Here is a 23457-nt window from a genome sequence, read left to right on the forward strand (position 1 = left end):
GGAGAATGTTAAGAATTAGAAGACATACCTCTCCCCTTAAATTGGGAAAGAAGATTTGAAACTTGGGAGGTAGAACCTTCCAACTTTGCCTTGATAGCAGACATTTCCTTCCCTAAATTTGTCATTTGTGAGGACATATTGTTTATGGCATTAAGATGATCAACCGAATACAGTGATGAGCTACTCTTGCTAGCTGGTTCCCTTTCACCATCTTGCTAATCTCTATAATAACTCACTACGTCCTTAATGATGTCTACCATTTCTTCCTCTGTTCTATTCATAATGGGACCTCCGGTTCTTCCGTAAAGACACGATGTCCCTTGAGGAATTAGGCCACCATAGAAGATTTGAATGATTTGGTAGGTAGTAATTATGTGGTGAGGACACTCTCTTTGATACTCTTTGTATCTCTCCCATGCTTCATAGAGGCTTTCACTAGATTTTTTCTTGAAACCTTGAATCAACGCTCTAGCCTCCGCCGTTTTCTTTTGTGGATAGAAACGGGATAGAAATTCCTTAGTCACTTCGTCCCATGTCCTTAGAGAATTTGGTTTGACTTCCTTGTCCAACAATTCCAAAGCACGCCATATGTGAGAAAAGGGGAAAAGCTTGAGGCAGATGAACTCTTGGGAAATTACATTCACTTTGATAGTGTTAAAATATTTTTCGAACTCTTTGAGATTGTTTAGCAGACTCTCATACTTGGCCCCACTAAATTGTCGCCTTTCTATCAAAGTGATCATCGCCGGTCTTATTTCAAAGTCATTTGCCGATGTTGTACGTAGAGCAATCCCACTATCAAACCTTATGCGCTTGGAAACCCCAATTACTTCAATGCCACTCTCGGATTTTCTCCCATGCTTACTTGTTCTTCTTGTTGTGGTTATTCTTCACTTGGAAGGCTAGAACACAAAGAAAATCTAGCAACTCTTATCCTTGTAATTGTCCTCTCAATTTTCGGATCAAATGGAACTAGAGAACGACCACGTGCTCTATGCATACAATCTCAAAAGAAAATGTAGCCAAAAAGAGAAAAATCTTTTTGTATTTTTTCAAATAAAATGAAGTAGACTCAACAACTATAGCAAAGCACAAAAGCCACTCCCCGGCAATGGGGCCATTTTGATGTGTCGTAATCTAGGTCGTTGAAATCTAAAGCACAACCAATCAAACAATTAAGAAAATCAAACTTACTCATAGTACAGGACAAGTCCGAGTCGAACCACGAGGAATGAGGGGGAGAATGCTATAGCCTATAATCAAGCTACTTGGAAGAATGAGAGGTAAATTATGGTGTAACTAAAGTTTTAATTAACTAAATAGTGAAGAAAATCAATATAATAAACACTAGGGATTAATATGCCACATGCAAGCTCAATGATCATGCCAATCGATAAAGAACTCAATTGATTCAAACGTTGCAAGGGACAAACAATAGTTGCAATCAATAAAATTCAAGAGCTATCCCCTATCAGTCAAACTAGGGTTCACTATGAATGACTAAGGAAAATCACAATTAAATTCAACCACTTAAAGCAATTCTCAAATCAAGGGTTCATGTCATTGAAAATTACTATGCAATATAGATTAATCATCAAGGTTAATCACACCTAATCAAATTAATCACATGCACAACTATGTCAACCAATTTAATTGCAATAATTCTATCAATCAAGAATCATCAACCAGCAAAGATCATCAATCAAGCATGCTTTTCCTTCTCCTTAGTTACTAATCTACTCACTAGACATAATGAAATTGAAAACAATACAAATTGTATCACAAATATCATCATTTAAAGCTTAATAAAAAAGAAAATCAAATCAAACAAATTTTCAAACCACATATCAACAATTAAATCAATCATTCAAGAATTAAAGGTAGAATCAAACAAAAGTAAACTCAAGGAAAGAAATTCTCACTAATTTTCATTGATTAAGGAAGAAATCAAAGCTTAATGAAGTAATTTGAAGTGCAAATCAAGTATTCAAGTGTTTCTCACTCTACTTTCTCTCTCTACTAAATCTGGAAAAATATATCCAAAACTATAAAAAACGTTATCCCCTAAGGATAGGTCAAAGGTATATATATAGAAAAAGAAAAATAAAGGGACGAAGGGCCATGATGCACACGCGCACCCCTTCTGCAAGCTCATGGCGCGGCTCCTCTGCAAGCTCATGGCGCGGCTCCTCTCGTGGGTCTGCGCGCGCGCACCCCTTCTGCAAGCTCATGGCGCGGCTCCTCTCGTTGCTAGCTCGTGGCCCCTTTGTGTGAAGCTTCGATCCTAGTGTTGTCATGTATCCCTATAGTCTACGCTCTCATGTGATGCCCGTCAGGATAGCAGCCTTGAAAACTTCATTTTTGCGCGTTCATGTTCAAGACGTGTGATTATGGTGATGCACGAGAGCGCCAAAGCCAAAAGTGGGAGCTTGTCTCTTAACTTGCACAAATGCCAACCAAATGATGCGAAAGCTTGTCCCAAGCATCCAAAAGACATGGAAAGCCTTTAAAAATAGATCCCGAGACCGAGCAAGTCCTGTAAAGAAAGAAAGTAGAGCAAGTAAAAAGTGAAACGAATGGTGTCCTTCGAACAAATGTATTATTTCGATAGAGGGTTCAGAGCGATTAGAAAGCTAATTATTCACTAAGGTCAAGTGATCGGAATGCTCTGGTGGAGGCCGTTTCTGATCAGTAATATTAATGAATAATTAATATTACAGCTTAATCTTGACTGAATCCTTCGGGTCAAACCCAAGCAACTTACGATCCGAAATGACGAATTAATCCGGAAGGAATTAATCATTCGCTCGAGTAATATGAATTTAGCCGTCGAAAATCAAGCTAGGAGCATCGAGACCGAGCGTCGCAAGTGGGGTCGAAATAATAAAAGACGAGACAGTAAAATCAATAATTAATCAAGCAATTACCAAAATACCCCTAGCAGCGGAATAAGCAAACCGAGTACGAGGGGCATTTGGGATAAAATGGTGGCTTGCATGCACACCGCACAAAGCTTAAGCTGGCTAGTGCATGGTGAGGCATGCTGGCGCACCTTCGCTAGCAATGCTGCTAGCATAAGGCTAGCAAGCATCGCTAGCATGTGCAAGCAAGTAGTCGCAGCATCGAGCTAGTAGCTCGCTAGCGTGCTAGCACTGCTAGCAATGCGCACTAGCTAGTGCGGGGAAGGCTGGCAGCAGCGCACAGCAGCCCGCAGCAACGCGAGGCTTGCGAGCGCTCACTACTAGCTCGTGCGACCAGCTGCGCAGCCTTGGCGCCCAAGGCTAGCAGCGCCAGCTAGCGCGTATTGGTGGGGGGGTGGAAATGTGAGAGCCGGTTTGGGGAAGCCTTGGGGATCAAGTATTGGTCCCCCCTTTCCCTTTTTGGTCCTTACCTAACCTCTCCTCTGAGAATGCCACATGTTGATTAACTAGTTGTTGCCTATTTTCTTTTATTTTTTATTTAAAAACAAAAAGGGAAATTGATTTTCCCAACTCTCCCACATTGATGGGAGAGTGGGTTTCTCACTTGAGTTTCCCTATAAATATCCCACTTGGGAATTGGTAAAACTCACTTGAGTAAGTGCTCAAGAAGGCATCTCCACTTGAGAGAAAACCTTTAAGCTCATTAATTACTCGAGTTGTGTTTTGGTCTGACTTGGCTAACCTCCAAGTAAGAGACCGCTTGGGGTCGGATTATGGGTAGATATCGTCGGAGGGCCCTTGCGTTTGTGAGGCTTAGCTTTCTTAAGTAAGAGCTCCGTTGGTCGAGCGAAGCACGCTACAAGGATAATTTAATCTTTTCTCTAATCTTGTTATTTATGCATTTTGTTTATATTAATTGTGAGTTTATTCCTTGGGCTCGGATTTTATTTCCGCAATGAGTTAGACTCATTGAAACCCAACAGCGGTATCGGAGCCTTGCTCATTTATTTTTATAACTAAAAATTTTCAAGGTGTTTTTATGGCTTTATTTTCCTGGTTTTTATGTTACTAATTAGATTAGTAGCTCAATTTTATTAATTTTAATCCCATTTTATGAGATTTTTTGGCCACAAACCCAAATTTTCGCCCCTTTAAAAGTTGTGAAAAAGCCAAAATCCAAACAGAAATGCTTTTTTTCGAGGGTTTTTCATTTTTGACGAAAAATTTTAAATCTTTTAACACTGAATCTTAATGGAATATTTATGTTGATTATGAATTTGGTTCTTTCCTTAATGTTTCTGCATTTTTGGATCTCTTTAAGCATGGTTACTTTGTAGTAATTAGTGCTTGAAAGATTGGTTAAATTTTCACATAATTAAGTGTAAAAAATTTATTATTTGAGGCTTTTAAGTACTAAAGATCCAATGATTAATTGTTTTAAGTGGTTGGAACTTTGAGTTACTAAATTCCATGAATTTTTGTTGAACATTTTGATTTAATCATTTATTAAGTTGATTGGAATCATAAAGTTTCAATCTTGTGATAAAAACTTCATTTATCTTCATATTGGATGATATAATCTTTCAAGGATTCACAAATTAAAGTTGAAATCTTTATTTGAATTTTGTGTTCATAATTCCAACTCCCCTTTATTTTTGTCAAATCTCATGATTAATTTAAGTTAATTAATAATTAATAGTGAGAATAGCCCTATTCATTATATTGCATCAAGTTGAACCAATTTTATTAAAGAATAGTTCTTGGAAATAATTTTGGTTTTGTCCACTTGAATGAATTTATTAAGTTGGACTTGATATTTTTCATTTTGCTCATTAAATTAATTCTAAAATGAATTTGGAATTAATTAATTAAGTTATGCTAAAATTTAGAATTAATCCCGAGGTTTAGGCACGCAAACCAAGGCAAAACCACCTTTGGCTAGCAAGGCTGCACAGTAGCCCGCATGTGGCTGCCAAGGCGTGGCTGCTGCTTGGTGCGTGCAGCCAAGCGTGGCTGGTGCTTGCTGACCGGTAGCATGGTGCGCCCCGGCTAGCAAGGCAGCAGCAGCATGGCGCAACAGCAGCTAGCATGTTGTGCGTGCCATGCGCACTGCTCTGTGTGTGTCTATGGCTGTGCGAGGCATGTGCGGTTAGGCGAGCGTGAGCGTGTGCGCTTGTTTCTTGGTGCTAGGCACAAGGAAGCGTTGGGCTACGTTTTGCGTTTTGCCGTTTTATTTATTTTAATTATGTTTATTAATTTTAATTAAAATTTTAGAGGCTAGGCCTTGGTTTTGAGCGGCACTTGCAAAATTTTATTTTGGCAAAATTTTGGATTTACCAGCTTAATTAATTGGATTAATTAAGATGATCCATAATTTAGTAAGAGCTTCAATTTTGATTGCGCTAAATTGCATAATTTGTTAAACAACTTTGACTAGTTTTAATTAGGCGCGTTAATCGGATCAACCACCTAAGTTAGTTACTAGTTTACGCGTGCTTGTGCATGGTTACTTGATTATTGTTGTAAAATTCATGGGCCATTCACATATAGTGAATAGATGAATGAAATGTATATTGTCTCACAGGTTTTATAAAATGGCAACTAGTGGGGCCCGATTACGATAGAAAATACGGGCTACGTTCCGTCATGTGTTTTTGTAAATCTAAATACGGTCTGCGAACCGTTGAGTATTTTTGTACCTTAATATTTTGATTAGTCCTAATCGTAGATACTAGTATTTGCATTATTTGGGTTATGTCTTGAAGACGGAGGTTCTTGGAATACGAAACCATGAAGTTGCAAAAGAAGACCCTTGAAGACTCAAGTAGTCATCCTAGTTACCAAATGCATCATTTACTTATGTTTTCGATATATATTTATAATTATGTATATGAATAATATGTTAGGTGCATGTTTAGGATTTCGAATGTTGCGATGATTAATTAAGTTTACTTAAATCAACCAACATAGAAACCCTAGGTCCATAAAATATTGAGTAAAATTTGTCATTCCAAAACAACATTTACCGACCTATTGAGAGTAGTGATGGGCTACGCCAAAGCGAGGCATCACTATTACTCTAAGGAAACGTAAGGCATACCGGGTATGCATGTTGGTTTTTGTTATACTCAACGATATGTGTGATGGAGTCCTAACATGTCGTGGCTAAGTGGATAAGTTGTTGAGAGAGCATTAGATGCGACGATTTATCTAACCAAGAATGGCTTAGAGCCCATAGCAAAGAGTTGCTTACCTTAGAATATTGAGTGTTAAGACAAGCAAAAGCATGCTTAACTACTCATTGATTCTTTAGATCTTGGAATCGACTTATTCTCGCCAAATGGGGACAATTTAATGTGTGAATAAGACGTTTAAATAAGTTTGATAAATATGCATGATTTCAATCTTATTTAAGTATTATGAATGGTTTTTCAATTCAAATTCTTTCAATTGTAGAATCATGTCTTCAACTAACAACGACAACAACCTAATGTGCCCGGAACTTCCTAAAAAGTGACCATTTTCCTTGAACTTGGTGAACTTTTAGGAGTGGGAACTCCTAAAGACCCTCCGAAATTGCTCCCTAGAGCACAATTGTCGACATACCTATCCCGAGTTTTTACTCAAAAGGGGTTATGAGCGATAAGGCTCACGAGGAATGGAGTTGGGATTGCAGAAGAGTCTCACGACTTATGATGGTTCTCCAACTATTTTCCGGACATGCCCGTCAAAACTCTAGAGGATATACTCAATTTGAGGGTCACAAAGACCATCAAAGGCAACTATGATGGTCTCGTAGAGGAAGTGACTAGGTCACTCTCCAACATGAAGATCAAGCCACCTCAAGAGGGGTGCCTTGCCAAAGAGAGGAAAGAGGTATGGGCGCAAGTCTACAATGCTAGACTAAGACCCGGGATGCCACTTCAAGCCCATGTGTTCCGAATGACAAGGCTATTCACTCACTTGGCACTCATTGGCAAGCCGGTGGAGGATGAGAAAGCGACTCACATGCTATTAAGATTCGGCAAACTGCTAATCGAAACAAACTCTCTTTGATGGAGGTTGTCCATGAGCTTCAATTGGCCGATCCTTGCCGAAGTGATAGACTCAAGCGTGCTCTAAAGGCAAAGAATAAGGAGTTCAAGAACAAGGAAAAGATGCGATGCTTCTACTGTAGTCGGCGGGGCCACTACAAGAGGGAATGCAGCATGTACCTGGAAGTGAGACAAAGGGAAAAGAAATCTCTACCTCAGGTATCTTCTTTATAAACTTACACTTGAATACAAGAAATTCATAAGGTATTAGATACCATTAGTGACTCACTATATGCTCCTATTTCAGGAACCAAGTGAGAAGGGCTTACCAAGTGGATGTGAATATACAAGCGGAAGAAAAAGACAATCTTTCCAGAAGGCTTGTAATCACATAGTTTGTCTTGACATAGAACTTGTTTAAGTTTTTGTAATCAACCATACATTGATCTTCCGACGTTGGACGTCACTTTGTTTTGATCACAAGATTATTGTTTCAAAAGTCTTGCTTATATGTTTATGGCTTGACACGTTTATCTAAAATGTGTGCTTTTGTTAGACAAACAAGTTTATAATGTTAATAATACCACCAAGAAAGCTAAGACCATTAAGTCAAATAAAACGTACTTGTGGAATTGTCGTCTTGGCTACATTAACATCAAACGCATCAAGAAGCTTGTACGGGAAGGTGTTCTAACTCATTCGATTTACAATCGTTTGAGAATTGCGAAGGATGTTTATTAAGCAAGATGATAAAGCAGTCATTCTCCAAGTTGGGAGAAAGGGCAGGTGACTTGTTGGGTCTAATATACACCGATGTATGTGGACCAATGAGCAACCACAAGAAACGGCCATCGATATTTTATCACCTTCACAGACGACTATAGTAGATATGGATATGTCTACCTTATTTCGCACAAATCTAAATCATTTGAAAAGTTAAAAGAATTTCAGAGTGAATTTGAAAATCAGCTTGGCAAGAAAATCAAAGCCCTTCGATCGGATTGAGGTGTTAAATACTTGAGCCAAGAATTCGATGACCATATGAACCAAAAGGGTATACTTTCATAATTGACACCTCTAGGAACTCCAAAATGGAACAGAGTATCTGAAAGTAGAAATCGAACCTTGCTGGACATGGTACGATTAACAATGGGTCTTAGTGATCTTCCCATCTCTTTCTAGGGACACGCACTTCTAACCGCAACACTAACACTGAATCCTGCTCCATTAAAAGTTGTAGAAAAGAATCCATACGAGCTATGGAAGAAGAAACCTCCAAGCATATGTCAAGAAATTAATTTCTGACAAACTTCACTCCAAATCTGACAAGGTTTTATTTGTGGGTGACCCAAAAGAAACCAAAGGGTATTACTTCTACAAAAAATCCAAGAACAAAGTGTTTGTTGCTCGCGATGGTGTCTTTTTAGAGAAGGAACACCTTTCCAAAATGACAAGTGGGAAGAAAATCAAACTCGATGAAGTTTGAGAGGACGAGCAAAAAAATCAGATTGACAGTCAAAGTGCTCAAACAGCATCTGTTCACGCTGGTCAAAATGTGCAAAGTCAAACCGACAATGCAAATGCTTAGTCTATTACCCTACGTAGGTCATAGAGGCCGAGGTCTCAACCTGATAAGTATCTTGGGGTGCATTCTATTCACCTGATTTTTACTTATCTGAACTTATTAACTCTTATTAGAACTTATTTTAGTTATAAATTAGCCCTGATTAACTCTTATCACAACTTTTTTGAACTTATCTGAACTTATTTTTTCTGAACTTATTAACCGTAATATGAACTTATTAACCTTAATCTGAACTTATTAACCCTGAAATAAGTGAAAATAAGGTGAACAGAACATGGCCTTGGTGTAGTATTAACCGAGAATCACGACATCCTGATAGTGGATGGAGACGAACCGGTAACCTACAAGCAAGCGATGGCGAGCACAGACTCTGCTAAATGGTAAGAGGCCATGAGATCTGAAATGGATTCTATGTTTGAAAATCATGTCTGGGTCTTGGTTGACTTACTCGATGGTTACACACCCATCGGATGTAAGTGGGTTTTCAAATTGAAAACTGACAAAGATGGAAATGTATTCATTTACAAAGCTAGACAGCTAGCAAAAGGTTACATGCAAATTCATGGTATTGATTACGATGAAACCTTTTCTCCGGTCGCAATGCTTAAATACGTTCGGATCCTCTTAGCGATTGCTGCATATTACAACTATGAAATATGGCAGATTGACGTCAAAACCGCCTTCCTTAATGGAATTTTGGAAGAAACTGTGTATATGGCACAGCCTGAAGGTTTTGTCGACCAAAACAATACTAGGAAAGTATGTATGCTTAAAATGTCCATTTATGGGCTAAAGCAAGCTTACAAAAGTTGGAATATTCGATTTGATGAAGCCATTAGTAAGTTTGGTTTTATCAAGAATTCAGATGAACCTTGTGTTTACAAGAAGGTCAGTGGGTGTGACATCGCCTTCGTAGTCTTATATGTCGATGACATATTGCTCATTGGAAATAGCATTCCGATGTTAGGGTCTGTAAAGGCCTGGCTTGGAAAATGTTTTTCAATGAAAGACTTGGGAGAGGCTCAGTACATATTGGGCATCAAGATCTATAGGGATAGATCTAAGAGGATGATTGGATTGAGCCAGAGTACTTACATCAATAAGGTACTAGCACGATTCATTATGCAGGAGGCCAAAAGAGGTCACCTACCCATGTCACATGGCATAACCTTAAGCAAGAAGTAGTGTCCAAAGACACCTGATGAGCGAGAAAGGATGAATCACATTCCAAATGCTTTGCTAATTGGATCGATCATGTATACCGTATGCATTAGTGCTACAAGCTGATACCAATCAGACCCAGGAGAGGCGCATTGGACTACGGCCAAGATTATCCTAAAGTACCTGAAAAGGAACAAGGATAAATTCCTGGTATATGGTGGCTCAGAAGAATTAGTTGTTGAAGGTTATACCGACGCAAGCTTCCAAACAAACATAGACGATTTCAAATCATAGTCTAAATGCAGGAACGTTTAGTTAGAAGAGTGCCCAGCAGAGCACAACTTCAGATTCTACAACTGAAGTCGAATACTTAGCAACTGCTGAAGTAGCTAAGGAGGTAGTTTGGATTTGTAAGTTCGTTGGTGAACTTGATGTTGTACCCTCCATTAAGGTCCAATAGCCCTCTATTGTGACAACAATGGAGCTATTGCTCCGGCCACAGAGCCAAGGGAACATCAAAAGGTTAAACATGTCAAGCGGTGAGTTCACATGATAAGGGAATAAAAATTAGAAGGTGAAATGAGAATTTGTAAAGTACACCAATGAGAATACTTTAAGAGATTTAAAACTCGTTATAAGTATACTTCTCATTGTGGCTATCGGAACGTCTTTCCTCGACTATGAGTATTGTGAGTTCTGTTGTTTGAGTACTAGTCGGTTTTGATGTTAGTCAAACGTCTGCCGTACATGGAGATTATAACGGCTACACTTGGGCGGCTATGTCCTCATAGTAAGAAAAGCTAACATTACAAGACTGGGATTGTCCCCCTACTAACAGTAGGGAACATGTCTTTGTTGTTTACAAGGCCTCTCGAAGAGCGAGACTGTGAAAATGCATGGCCGTGCTCGGATGGATTTTAGAAATCATCTGTTTATTGACAGTTAAACTCGGATTTTGAGAAACGCTTCTGGACATAATAAGGATGACGAATAATCTTCCTATAGTTCATGAAGAGATATTAAGTGACATAGGAAAAAGACTATACACTAAAAGCACACTTGTCCGGAAGGACAAGTGGGAGATTGAAAGGAATGGTGTACTTCGAACAAGTGTATTATTCCGATAGAGGGTTCGGAGCTATTAGAAAGCTAATTATTCAGTTAGTTCAAGTGATCGGAATGCCTAGGTGGAGGCCTCTTTGGATCAGTAATATTAATGCATAATTAACATTACAGCTTAATCTTGACTGAACCCTTCGGGTCATACCCAAGAAACTAACGATCCGACACGATGAATTAATTCGAAATGAATTAATGAGTTGCTCGAGTATTAAATATTTAGACGTCAAAAATTGAGCTAGGAGCGTCGAAACCGAGCGTCGCAAGTCGAGTCGAATGATTAATTAATCAACAAGTTACCAAAATATCGCTAAAATCGGAATGCCCCGAGCAAACCGAGTACTAAGGGCATTAGGGATAAAATGGTTGCTAGCATGCGAACCGCACCAAGCCTAAGCTGGCTAGTGCATGGTGCGGCATGCTGGCGCACCTTCGTTACCAATGCTGCTAGCACAAGGCTAGAAAGCATCGCTAGCATGCGTAAGAAAGTAGCAACATCGAGCAGCCGCAGCATCGAGCTAGTAGCGCGCTAGCTTACTAGCAATATGCACTGGTTGGTAAGGGGAAGGCTGGCAGCAGCGCACAGCAGCCTGCAGCAATGTGAGGCTTGCTGGCGCTCGCTGCTGCCCCATGTGACCAGCTGGCAGGCCCAGCTAAGGGGCGAAGCAGCCTAGGCGCCCAAGGCTGGCAGCGCCAGCTGGCGCGTATTGGTGGGGGGTGTCAATGTGAGAGCCGTTTGGGAAAGCCTTGTGGATCAAGTATTGGTCCCCCTTCCCCCTTTCCATTTGTGGTCCATACCTAACCTCTCCTCTTAGAATGCCACTTGTTGATTAACAAGTTGTTGACTATTTTCTTTAATTTTTTATTTAAAAATAAAAAGGAAAAATTGATTTTACCAACTCTCCCACATTGATGGGAGAGTGGATTTTTCACTTGAAATTCCTTATAAATATCCCACTTGGGAATCTGGAAAACTCACTTGAGTAAGAGCTCAAAAAGGCATCTCCACTTGAGAGAAAACCTTTAAGCTCATTAATTACTCGAGTAGTGTTTTGGTCCGACTTGGCTAACCTCCAAGAGACTATAGGGAATATTTCAAGCATCCCACACTTAAGCCCCACTGTGATCATACACTTAAGCATGGTGGCGTCCAAAGGGAAGGAAATTAGAGCAAAAGAGTCACCAACAAGTTTTAGGAACTTGTAAACCGTTCAGAGGGTGAAGGTTACACCCCTTTACGATCCATGGGATCGCTAACTCCACAGTGGTCTGGAACCATGACTGGATATTCGGGGATGATGGTACAAATCCAACCTAAAAGAGATTGAATCTGCCTTAAAAAGGCCTCCACTTTATTCTTTTCATATTTATGTGCGCTTTCTGACTAACATTCAATTAATAGATTAATCCTAAACCTGTTTAATCTATGATGGTTGAATATTAATGCACAAACAAATCTATTATTGGCGATCACTTAAATTAAAATCACATTAGCCTAAACAAGATTATTAATTATCTTATTAAGCGTGATTACAAGTACAAATTCCCTTTAAACCTGCAAGGGAGGGCGTGATCAAGAATTAACAATAATAATATAATATCAAGCAAAAATAAAAATCATCATTATAGCAATATCAATCTCATTGAAGCATAATAATATTAGCAAGATCCTAGGCATGATATTAATAAGATTAATAACAAATCCTAGCATGTCACTAAACAATAAAGATGAAATCTTTATCCCTAACATGATACTAACATGATAGAAGAAAATAGGAAGCAACCAAAACATGATACTAGGAATTAAAAAAGCCTAAGCATGGTTTCTATATTAAAATAATAATGAAGCAATTAAATTACTTACTTCGATGGTTCTTATATCTTTCTATCAAAACAATACACACGTTAGTAACTTCAAGAAAAATATTAAATCAAACAATTAATTTAAATAATTGAAATAGGGATTTGGGACCAAACCCTCAGAAATTATCAACCTTTCACGTTTAGGGCGAAGGCAACTTCGAACTTGGCTATATGTGTCTAAGACTCGTGAAGGAGGAATGTTGTATTTGAAAAGGGAAGGCTTTGAAATGATAGGAATGGTGTCCTTCGAACAAGTGTATTATTCCGATAGTGGGTTCGAAGTTATTAGAGAGCTAATTATTTAGTGAGGTCAAGTGATCGGAATGCCTAGGTGGAGGCCGCTTCCGATTAGTGATATTAATGTATAATTAATATTACAGCTTAATCTTGACTGAACCCTTCGGGTTACACCCAAGCAACTAACAGACCAATAAAATGAATTAATCAGATTGGAATTAATGAGTCACTCGAGTATTGTTAACAAAGACATTGAATTCCGAGCTTAGAGCGTCGGAACCAAATCTTAAAAGTCGAGCCAAAATTTAGGAATTGGCGAGACGGGAAAATGCTTCAAGTAACAAGTAAGAACCTGAGCCACGCGAAGGCTAGGAAAGCGCGCTACATAGAAGTGTGCCACGTGGCAGCGCATGTGGCAGCACACGTGGCAGCCACCAAGTGGCACCGCGCCACGTGGCATCCACCATGGTCGCAGCATGCCACGTGGCGACGCGCCAAGGTGGTGGCGTGCCACGTGGTGATGGAAGGTGGATTCTAGGTCGTTGGAAACTACAATTCCTCCAATCAAACTAAATTTATAACCAAACCTACACCTAGTAATAGGGCAAGTTTGGGTCGAACCACTAGGAATAGGGGGAAATTTATTACGGCCAATGTCAAGCTACTTTGAAAGGCAAGATGGTAATGTATGTTATCTAATTTAACTAATCAAACCAAGTAAATCAATATACCAAGACACTAGGGATTTAGGATCCACATGTACTTGCAATGGACACACACTAATCGGGATGGAGATTGATTAATTCGAGTATTGCGAGGGAAGATTGACAATGCAATCAAAAGAGCTCGACAAGCTATCTCCTAGAGGTCTAGCTAGCGCCAACTACGAAAGACTCTAACTAGGAACGTCACTAACCAAGCTCAATCGACAAATGCGAGCTACAAATCAATGGGCCGTATCAATGTAGGCACACAATGCAATCTAGTATGACAATTAAAGTTAGCTACTCTTTAACTAATCACACACATGCACAAAATCAATCAACCAATTTAATCACAATGCTAAATCAATCAAAAATCCCCAATTAGCTATGATCCATCACTCAAACATGCTTCACCACATCCCTAGCAAGTAAAATACTCACAATCCATGGAAGAAATCAAGATCAAAACTAAGAAAATCAACAAATTCATCATCATCAATTCACTCAAAAAAATTCAATCAACTAATCAATAAACTTGAACAATCAACAATACAGTTGAAATCAAAAGCTAAAGATTGCATTAAAGTAAAAGAAATCCCTACAAACTTTGATGAAATCAAAGGAAATGTGCTTAGAATCATCAATCATCAACCATGATTTTCTCTCTTTAAAATATGATCTAAACTATTCTCCAATTCTTCTCTAATGAAAATCTCTAATCTCAAAATTCTTCAATGAATTCTCTCTCTAAAAAATAGAAGAAAAATCTATATATAGTAAAACTCACAAAGAGAAGTTAGTTAGATCGTCGAAAATAGACCCGTACAGGCGCGACCTTCTTCAAGAAGATGTGCGGCCGCGCAAAAGAGCATACCGAACAGGGGGAGCACCAGGCGTGGCAGCACCAGAGAATCGCGCGCCTGCGCCATTACACTGCGCGACCGCGCCATTGTCACGCGCACCTGCATCTGTGAGCAGGGCAGCTCTCTTCCCCTTCAACTTGACTCTCCTCGTGCGCTCCACTTGGTGTGCTTGATGAACACGGAATATGTTAGATTCTAAACACCTTGACTGTGGGTTCAACACCAAAATTGGTGCCCCCACAGCTTGAATGCACGGCCTAAGGAAACTTGGAACTTGCACATCTCCATACTTGGCTTCAAATGGAAGACACTAAGCATCCCAATCAATGCAAAACCCGGAAAGAAACCTCGGGAATCCTTGGACAACGATCTTAACCTTAAAATGAAAGAAAACAAACAAATAAAAGGGAAAAAGACAAAATAAACCAAGAAATGCACGAAAATGGAAAATCAACTAAGGAAAGTGCAAACTAAAGAAATAAAGAGCAAAACTAAGGAAAATGGAATGAAAAGAGCTATAAAAGCAATCTAGAATCACCCTAAAAGAGAACAAATAAGTGCCATAAATGATACTCATCAAACTCCCCCAAGCTAAACTTTTGCTCGTCCTCGAGCAAAACCAAGCAAGTAAGAAAAGGATGAAAGACTTATTCAAAAAGGAAAAAGAAAGACATGAGATGAGAATATACACTAAGACTCACTATCGTAGGAATCACAGTTGTTTTTAGCTACAACAATCCCTTTAAACCCCAAAGTCGCCTATGAGGACGAGTGAGGTCTCGTAAAGGTTTCCTAAGAGCTTAACCCATAACTCTCAACAAACAAAAATGAGGCAAATCACAAAAGTAAATGAAATTAAAAGAAAAGTAAAATCAAAACCTTTACGAATTGGACTTTACAAAATGACTACACTTCAAATGAATAAACAACTTTCTTAAGTAAATAAGGGTATGCACGTTCCAAGATATCCGAGGTTGATTGAAACATAGAATATGCTAAGCGTAGAGAACTAGTAATCACAATCCACCTACATCCCATTCAATCTTACCACGTTCTCCCTACTAGTGTCAAATCTCCCTCTAGTGAGCATCTCAATAGTTCCTCGAAGGAACCGGAAAAGAACATATTTTAGGCTACTCGACGTCTTGATTATGCATTCCCTCTCCATAGGCTATAACTCATAATTCCCTCCCCCGATATATGACTCAACCTCTCGGACAAAAGGACTTTTAAAGGATGTAACGTAAGGGCAAAAAGGGTGAGGGTAGGCTTAAAATTTAGAATTTGGTAGTATTCCTAATTAGTGAAGCAAAGGGTGATCAAACCTTTTCCTCATAACTAAGTAATCACCAATCAAAAATAAACTAACACCCCCAAGCTTATTCAAAGCTATACTCACAATCATATATACAAAAAGCGTAAACGCTTCTCCCCCAAGCTTAAATGTAGCATTGTCCTCAATGCATAAAAGGAAGAAAAGTAATGAAGACTTTTATTCACTTGCCATTATTCACAAAATATACAAAATATAAGCTTGCTTACAAATAAGAACCAATACCCAAACTCATATACCACAATCTCCAATAACATGATCATTTGCTTCACAAAAACCAAAAATGGAACAAAAATGAAATACAAGGCTCAAAATTCTAAAGATGTTGCTTGAAAAGAAGGGAAAAAGGCTCAAATGGTTAGCAAGAAGGCAAATGTAAACCCAAGAACCAAAAGTAATGAAGACTTTCCTAGAAAAGAAAAATTACCACCCCGAAAAGATGCTTTTGTCCTCCCTAGATGGTTCGGTCTCGGTCTTGAGAATTATGAGTCAAGATTCTAGATTAGATCCACAATAGTCAAGGATCCATGCCACTCATGCAAGTAAGTGTAGAAGGCTTGAAAAATTGTAAACCTCACATGGATGTAGCAAAAACCCACTATTGATGTCAAATCGACTATAGGAAGCAACTACCAAACATGCCACAAACAACTAGAATCGAGTTTCATGATCCCCCTAGTTCTTAGACACGCTACCTTAGCATACGCCATCCTAGAATCAACCCAGCATATTGTCAAACCGTGCATACCACTACATATTAGGAAGATGTTCATTCAAAAGCAAAATTCCGTTGGTATATAGTCCAATTCACAAGAAAGATAAAAAAAAAGAAAAATAAAGCCTCAAAAACTTTATACAAACAAAAACAAAAAGAAAGAGAAGAAAAGAAAAGAAAAGAAAGAAAAGTAAAGAAAAATAAAGAAAAGAAGAAAGCAAAGATAAAGGAAGAGTAGGAAAATAAAGAAAGGAACTAAGATGCAAGCATAACACGTAATTCCCAATCGTCATACAAGTGATCCATTAACAACATCGCCAATGATCCCAAACACTCTAAGGTGTTACAAGCATACATCCTAGAACCGTTCAACTTCTCCTAAAACTAATCCAAATCTATGCATCCAAGAAAAGTAAAGAAATAAAAGAAAGAAAATAAGAAGGATCTCACCAGGCTTCCAAGCAATGCTAATAAAAATAAGGCGAAAGATCAAACACCTTCATTAAGCTCCAAGAATCAACAGCATCATCATCAAAGCCAAGAGAGAAGAAAAATAGAAAATAGAGCTATAAACAAAGAAAATGGTTAGTAACTTCAAAAGGGGAAATGAGGGAAAGAAAGAAGAAAGAAAAGAATAAGAAGCTCAGCGCTGCCCAGGTGCACGGCCGCGCGACCTGGCTGCGCACCCGCGCCCGTGTCTCGCGCACCCGCGCCACTGCGGCTTCCTTTCTTGAAATTTTTGCTTGGTTCTTGCTCGAAAAGAAGAGGGCAACTCTGCCCTGTTGGTGCGTGCGCACCAGCCAAGGCCAAGGGGGGGCTTGCTCCCTCTTATGCTTACTCTCATGCTCGCACTCTCATCGACGCTCACGAGCGTCATGATCAAGTGATACCCACGAGGAGGGGCAGACCAAAAATCACATAGGAATTTTTTCAAAAATCACTTGTTCATGATTAATTTCACAAGAGCGCAAGCACGAGATTGCACTTGCACATCAATTTCTCCTTCACCTTAATTCAACTCAAACCTCTTGAAACCTTCAATATTCACCAAAATTGTCATAAATCTTAATTAAATCTATCCCGAGGTACCTTACCCTTTCACCTCAAAATTCAATAAAATAGAACATATTCTCATCAAAAATACGAAATACCTTTCCATTGCTCATGTTTGCTTGAAATAATGCAATTCCCATGAATTTAACCTATCAATCCAACTAGAAAACAAGGGAAAGAAAGGAAAACAAAATAAAGAAAATTAAGAAAAATAGAATTCAAAAGAAAAGGGGTTAGAAAACCGGGTTGCCTCCTAGGAAGCGCTTGCTTAAGGTCCTTAGCTCGACCCTTCCTCCAAATCATGGAGGGTCAAAGAACACCACCTTGTTCAAAGTGGTGGATGGAACAAACTCCTCTTCAATTTTTAGCAACCTCACATTGTTGCTAGATGAAACTTCACTTGACAAAATCTCAAAAGCAAGCCTCTCTTGCTTCAACTTAATCCTTTTCTTCCTATAAGCTCTCGCCTTCTTCTTTGCCTTGTTCCTTCTAGTAGATGGTTTCTCACCAACCGCACTCTTGGAATCATCCTCCTCCTCTTGAGGGTAAAGCTCAAACCAATGAGGAATGTTAATCACCTCCTCGTTTATGGGCTTGGAAAACTCCTTTTTCTCTTCACTAACCTTCTTGCAATCAAAACTCAAAAGCACATCATCACAAATCTCAAGAACATCGTTAGTTGAAGAGTCAATCATGCATACATTATTAATGGAGCGAGGGGAATTAACACACATGATTCCATTAACAAAAGACAAGGACTCATGCATCGGTTTTAGCTCTAAACTTGCCTTATTGCTACCAACTCTTAAAGTGATTAGGCCTCCCTTAACATCAATCAAAGCTCCCGAAATAGCTAAGCAAGGTCTCCCTAGAATGATAGGTATGTGGTCATCTTCTTCAATTTCTAGCACAATAAAATCTACGGGAATAGTAAAACAACCTATCTTAAGGGGAACATCCTCAACCCTTCCTTGGGGAACTTAATGGATCTATCGGCCAATTGCAAAGTCATGTTGGTAGGAAGAAGCTCTCCTAGCTTAAGCTTCCTAAAAACCGAATAAGGCATGATACTAACGCTAGCACCAAGATCACAAAGAGCATTTTGGAACAACTTTCCATTGATTTTGCAAGGGATGGAGAAATTACCCGGTTCTTTCATTTTCTTGGGTAAGTCATTATGAATCAAAGCACTATAACATTCCCCAACCTCCACCAAACCTATCTAATTACACTCTCTCTTACAACTCAAGATTTCCTTAAGGAATTTAGAGTATCTAGGCATTAGGGTCATGGCTTCGATAAAAGAGATTGAAAGATGAACTTCCTTAAGCATATCAAGAAATCTCCCAAATTGTTCATCAAGCTTGTTTTTCAAAAACTTTTGGGGATATGGAAGTTTGGGCTTGATCACCTTCTTTTGCACTTTTTCATCACTCTTCTTTTCCTCTTTGGCTTCATTACTCACCTTCTTTGACACATTGCTCTCTTTTTCCTCATTTGAATCACTCATCTTCTCATTAACTTAACTCCTATTAGAAACTCTCTCCTCTAACATCCTTGCCACTTCTAGTGGTAATAGAATAGACCGGTTTCTTGGGTCAAGACCTTGAGAGGGTAGAGAAGAAGGGCTAGCATTCTCTTTCAAGGTATTGGCTAGTTGAGTGATTTGGGTCTCTAACATCTTATTATGAGTTATCACTTCATTGAATTTCTTATCACTAACCACCATATAGGTTTTCAACAACTTAGTTTGATTTTTAATGATTTCCTCCAAGTTAGTCCTAAAAGAAGAAAGTTGAACATAGGAATTATCATTTTGGGTCTTTGGATTAAATCCGAGTGGGGGACCCCTTTATCATTATTGTTTGACACATAATTCATATGATCATTCACATTTCCATCTTGATCATCACAAAGATCGATACATGCATGAGGGCAATTAGAAGCATCATGATCATACGATCCACAAACATCACAAAACAAGCAACCACTAGGCATGTTAGTAGAAGAAGGAGAGGGTTGAAAGTTAGAAGACATACCACTCCCCTTAGATTGGGAGGGAAGATTCGAAACCTGGGAGGTAGCAATTTCCAACTTTGCCTTGATAGCGGACATTTCCTTCCCCAAGTTTGTCATTTGTGAGGATAGATTGTTGATTGCGTTTAGATGATCAACCGAGTACACAGAAGAGCTACTCTTACTAGTTGACTCCCTTTCGCCATCTTGCCAATATCTATAGTACCTCACTACGTCTTCAATTATGTCTACCACTTCCTCCTCCGTTTTATTTATAATGGGACCTCTAGATTCTCCATCAAGACATGACTTCCCTTGAGGACTTAGGCCACCATAGAAGATTTGAATAATTTGGTAAGTAGGAATTCCGTGGTGAGGACATTCTCTTTGATACTCCTTGTACCTCTCCCATGCTTTATAGAGGCTTTCACTAGACCTTTGCTTAAAACCTTGAATCAAAGCTCTAGCCTCCGCCGTTTTCTTTTGCGGATGGAAACAGGATAGAAATTCCTTGGTCACTTCGTCCCATGTCCTTAGAGAATTGGGTTTGACCTCCTTATCTAGCCATTCCAAGGCACGGCTTATGAGGGAAAAGGGAAAAAGCTTGAGGCGGATGAATTCTTAGGAAATTCCATTCACTTTGATAGTGTTGCAATACTTTTCGAACTCTTTGAGATGATTTAGTGGGCTGTCATGCTTGGCCCCACCAAATTGTCTCCTCTCTATCAAAGTGATCATTGCCGACCTTATTGCAATGTCATTTGCTGATGTTGTAGGTGGAGCAATTCCACTTTCAAACTTATATGTACCGGGAATCCCCAATTCCTTCAATGCCACTCTCGGATTTTCTCCCACCCTTGCTTGTTCTTCTTGTTTTTGTTCTTCTTCACTTGAAGAGCTAGAACTCAAAGATCGTCTAACAACTCTTATCCTTGCGATTGTCCTCTCTATTTCCGGATCAAGTGGCACTAGTGAACGACCACATGCTCTATGTGTACAATCTCAAAAGAAACAATTAGTAGCAAGGCTACAAATGTAGCCAAAAAGAGAAAATTCTTTTTGTATTTTCAATTAAATATGAAGTAGACTATACAACAATAGCAAACAACTACCCCACTCCCAAGCAACGGCGCCATTTTGACGGAAGGTGGATTCTAGGTTATCTAATTTAACTAATCAAACCAAGTAAATCAATATATCAAGACACTAGGGATTTAGGATCCACATGTACTTGCAATGGACACACACTAATCGGGTTTGAGATTGATTAATTTGAGTATTCCAAGGCAAGATAGCAATCAAAATAGCTCGACAAGCTATCTCCTAGAGGTCTAGCTAGCGCCAACTACGAAAGACTCTAACTAGGAACGTCACTAACCAAGATCAATCGACAAATGCGAGCTACAAATCAATGGTCCGTATCAATGTAGGCACACAATGCAATCTAGTATGACAATTAAAGTTAGCTACTCTTTAACTAATCACACACAACACAAAATCAATCAACCAATTTAATCACAATGCTAAATCAATCAAAAACCCCCAATTAGCTATGACCCATCAGTCAAACATGCTTCATCACATCCCTAGAATGTAAACTACTCACAATCCATGGAAGAAATCAAGATTAAAACTAAGCAAATCAATAAATTCATCCTCCTCATTTCAATTAAACAAATTCAATAAACTAATCAATAAACTTGAACAATCAACAAAACAATTAAAATCAAAAGCTAATGATTGCATTAAAGTAAAATAAATCCTAACAAACTTTGATGAAATCAAAGGAAATGTGCTGAGAATCATCAATCATCAATAATGAGTTTCTCTCTCTAAAATATGACCTGAACTATTCTCCAATTCTTCTCTAATGAAAATCTCTAATATCAAAATTCTCTAATGAATTCTCTCTCTAAAAAAATTAAAGAAAAATCTATATATAGTAAAACTAACACAAAGAAGTTAGTTATATCGTCAAAAATAGACCTGTATAGAAGCGACCTTCTCCAAGATGATGCGCGACTGCGCAAAAGAGGGTACGAAACAGGGGGAACAACAGGTGCAGCCGCGCTAGAGCACCGTGCGCCCGCGTCACCACACTGCGCGCCCGCGCCTGGGAGTAGGGCAGCTCTCTTCCCCTTCAACTTGACGCTCCTCGTGCGCTCCACTTGGTGTGCTTGATGAACACGAAACATGGAAGATTCTAAACAAGTTGACGGTGGGTTCAACACCAAAATTGGTGCCCCCACGACTTGAATTCACGGCCTAAGGAAACTTAGAACTTGCACATCTCCATACTTGGGCTTCAAATGGAAAACACTAAGCATCCAAATCAATGCAAAACCCTAGAAGAAACCTCGGGAATACTTGGACAACGATCTTAACCTTAAAATGAAAGAAAACAAACAAATAAAAGGGAAATAGACAAAATTAACCAAGAAATACACGAAAATGGAAAATCAATTAAGGAAAGTACAAACTAAAGAAATAAAGAGCAAAATTAAGGAAAAAGGAATAAAAAGAGCTATAAAAGCAATCTAAAATCACCCTAAAAGAGGACAAATGAGTGCCATAAATGACACTCATCACGTGGCAGCGCGCCAAGGTGGCGACATGCCACGTGACAACGCGCCAAGGTAGCGGCGTGCCATGTTGGCAACCACCAAGTGGCAACGCGCCACGTGGCAGTGTGTCACGTTGGCAATGCCATGTGGCAACGGGCCACAGACTCGGGTGGCGGGTCTTGGACGCGGGCCAAAAGGTGGCTCTTGGGGCTCAAGGTTAGGTGCCACATGGTTAGATCACAATGCATGTGAGTTGCCTTGGGGAGCAAGTGAGGAAGTGGTCCTCACCTAACCATGTGACACTTATTACTTTGTTATTCCTTGGTTTATTCAACTAAGGATTGAATTCAACATTCTTTCTATGTGGGATCTTTTTGTGAAAAAGTCCCACATTGAAAGATGAGTGGAATTCACAAGGAAGCACTCCTTATAAATAGCCAAGGAATACTTTGGGATTGTTCACTTGAGTAAGGTGTTATAAAAGGCATCTCCGTTGAGAAAACCTTTAAACACATATAATTACTCGAGTTTAGGTCGGGCTTAGCTAACCTCTAAGCATTGGACCTTGTCGGGGTGATGTTGTGGGTGGACTTCCGTTGGAGGTCTTCGTGCGAGCGAAGCTAAAAGCTTTCCGATGTAAGAGCTCTTGTTGAGAGCGAAGCACGCATCAAAGGTATTAATCTTTCCTTAATTCTTTTTGTTTAAGTTAATTATGCTTTGTGATTATATTATTTGTCTGTGGGGTCTTGGCTCGGGTTTTCGACCGCGGCGAGTTAGACTCATCGAAACTCAACAGCGGTATCGGAGCCTTGCTCATTTATTTTTATAATCATAATTTTCAAGGTGTTTTTATGGCTTAATTTTTCTGGTTTTAAGTTGCTAATTAGATTAGTAGCTCGGTTTTATTTATTTTTAAGCCCGTATTAGAGATTTCTTTAGCCCAGAACCCAAATTTTCGCCCAAAAATAGTGAATTTTGGGTGGAAAACGTGTTCTAGAAATGATTTTTCCCTTTCAGACTTGTGTGTTTGCCCAAAATCCGACCAGAAATGCATTTTTCGAGGGATTTTTCGTTTTAACGAAAAATTTTAAGTCTTTCTAACCTTTAATCTTAATGGCATATTTATGGTGGTTATGTACTTGGTTCTTTCCTTAATTTTTCTGCAATTTTAAACCTCTTTAAGCATGGTTACTTTGTAGTAATTGGTGCTTGAAAGATTGGTTCATATTTTAACATAATTGCAAATCCATTGCATTAAGTGTGAAAAAATTGTTCTTTGAGGCTTCTAA

General features: G+C 39.0%; 1 non-coding gene and 1 pseudogene across 1 annotated transcript; both read left to right on the top strand.

Annotated features, from left to right (window-relative positions):
* The first annotated feature begins 369 nt into the window (after nt 1–369).
* LOC145573458 (small nucleolar RNA R71) lies at nt 370–468 on the top strand (annotated as a pseudogene).
* A 19500-nt stretch (nt 469–19968) lies between these two features.
* LOC145573358 (small nucleolar RNA R71) lies at nt 19969–20074 on the top strand. The gene has a single exon (XR_014097404.1). It is a non-coding gene; the product is annotated as a small nucleolar RNA R71 (small nucleolar RNA).
* The last annotated feature ends 3383 nt before the right edge of the window (nt 20075–23457 follow it).

The sequence above is a fragment of the Chenopodium album genome, chromosome 12, assembly GCF_948465745.1.
Source record: "Chenopodium album chromosome 12, dcCheAlbu1.1, whole genome shotgun sequence".
NCBI lineage: Eukaryota > Viridiplantae > Streptophyta > Magnoliopsida > Caryophyllales > Amaranthaceae > Chenopodium > Chenopodium album.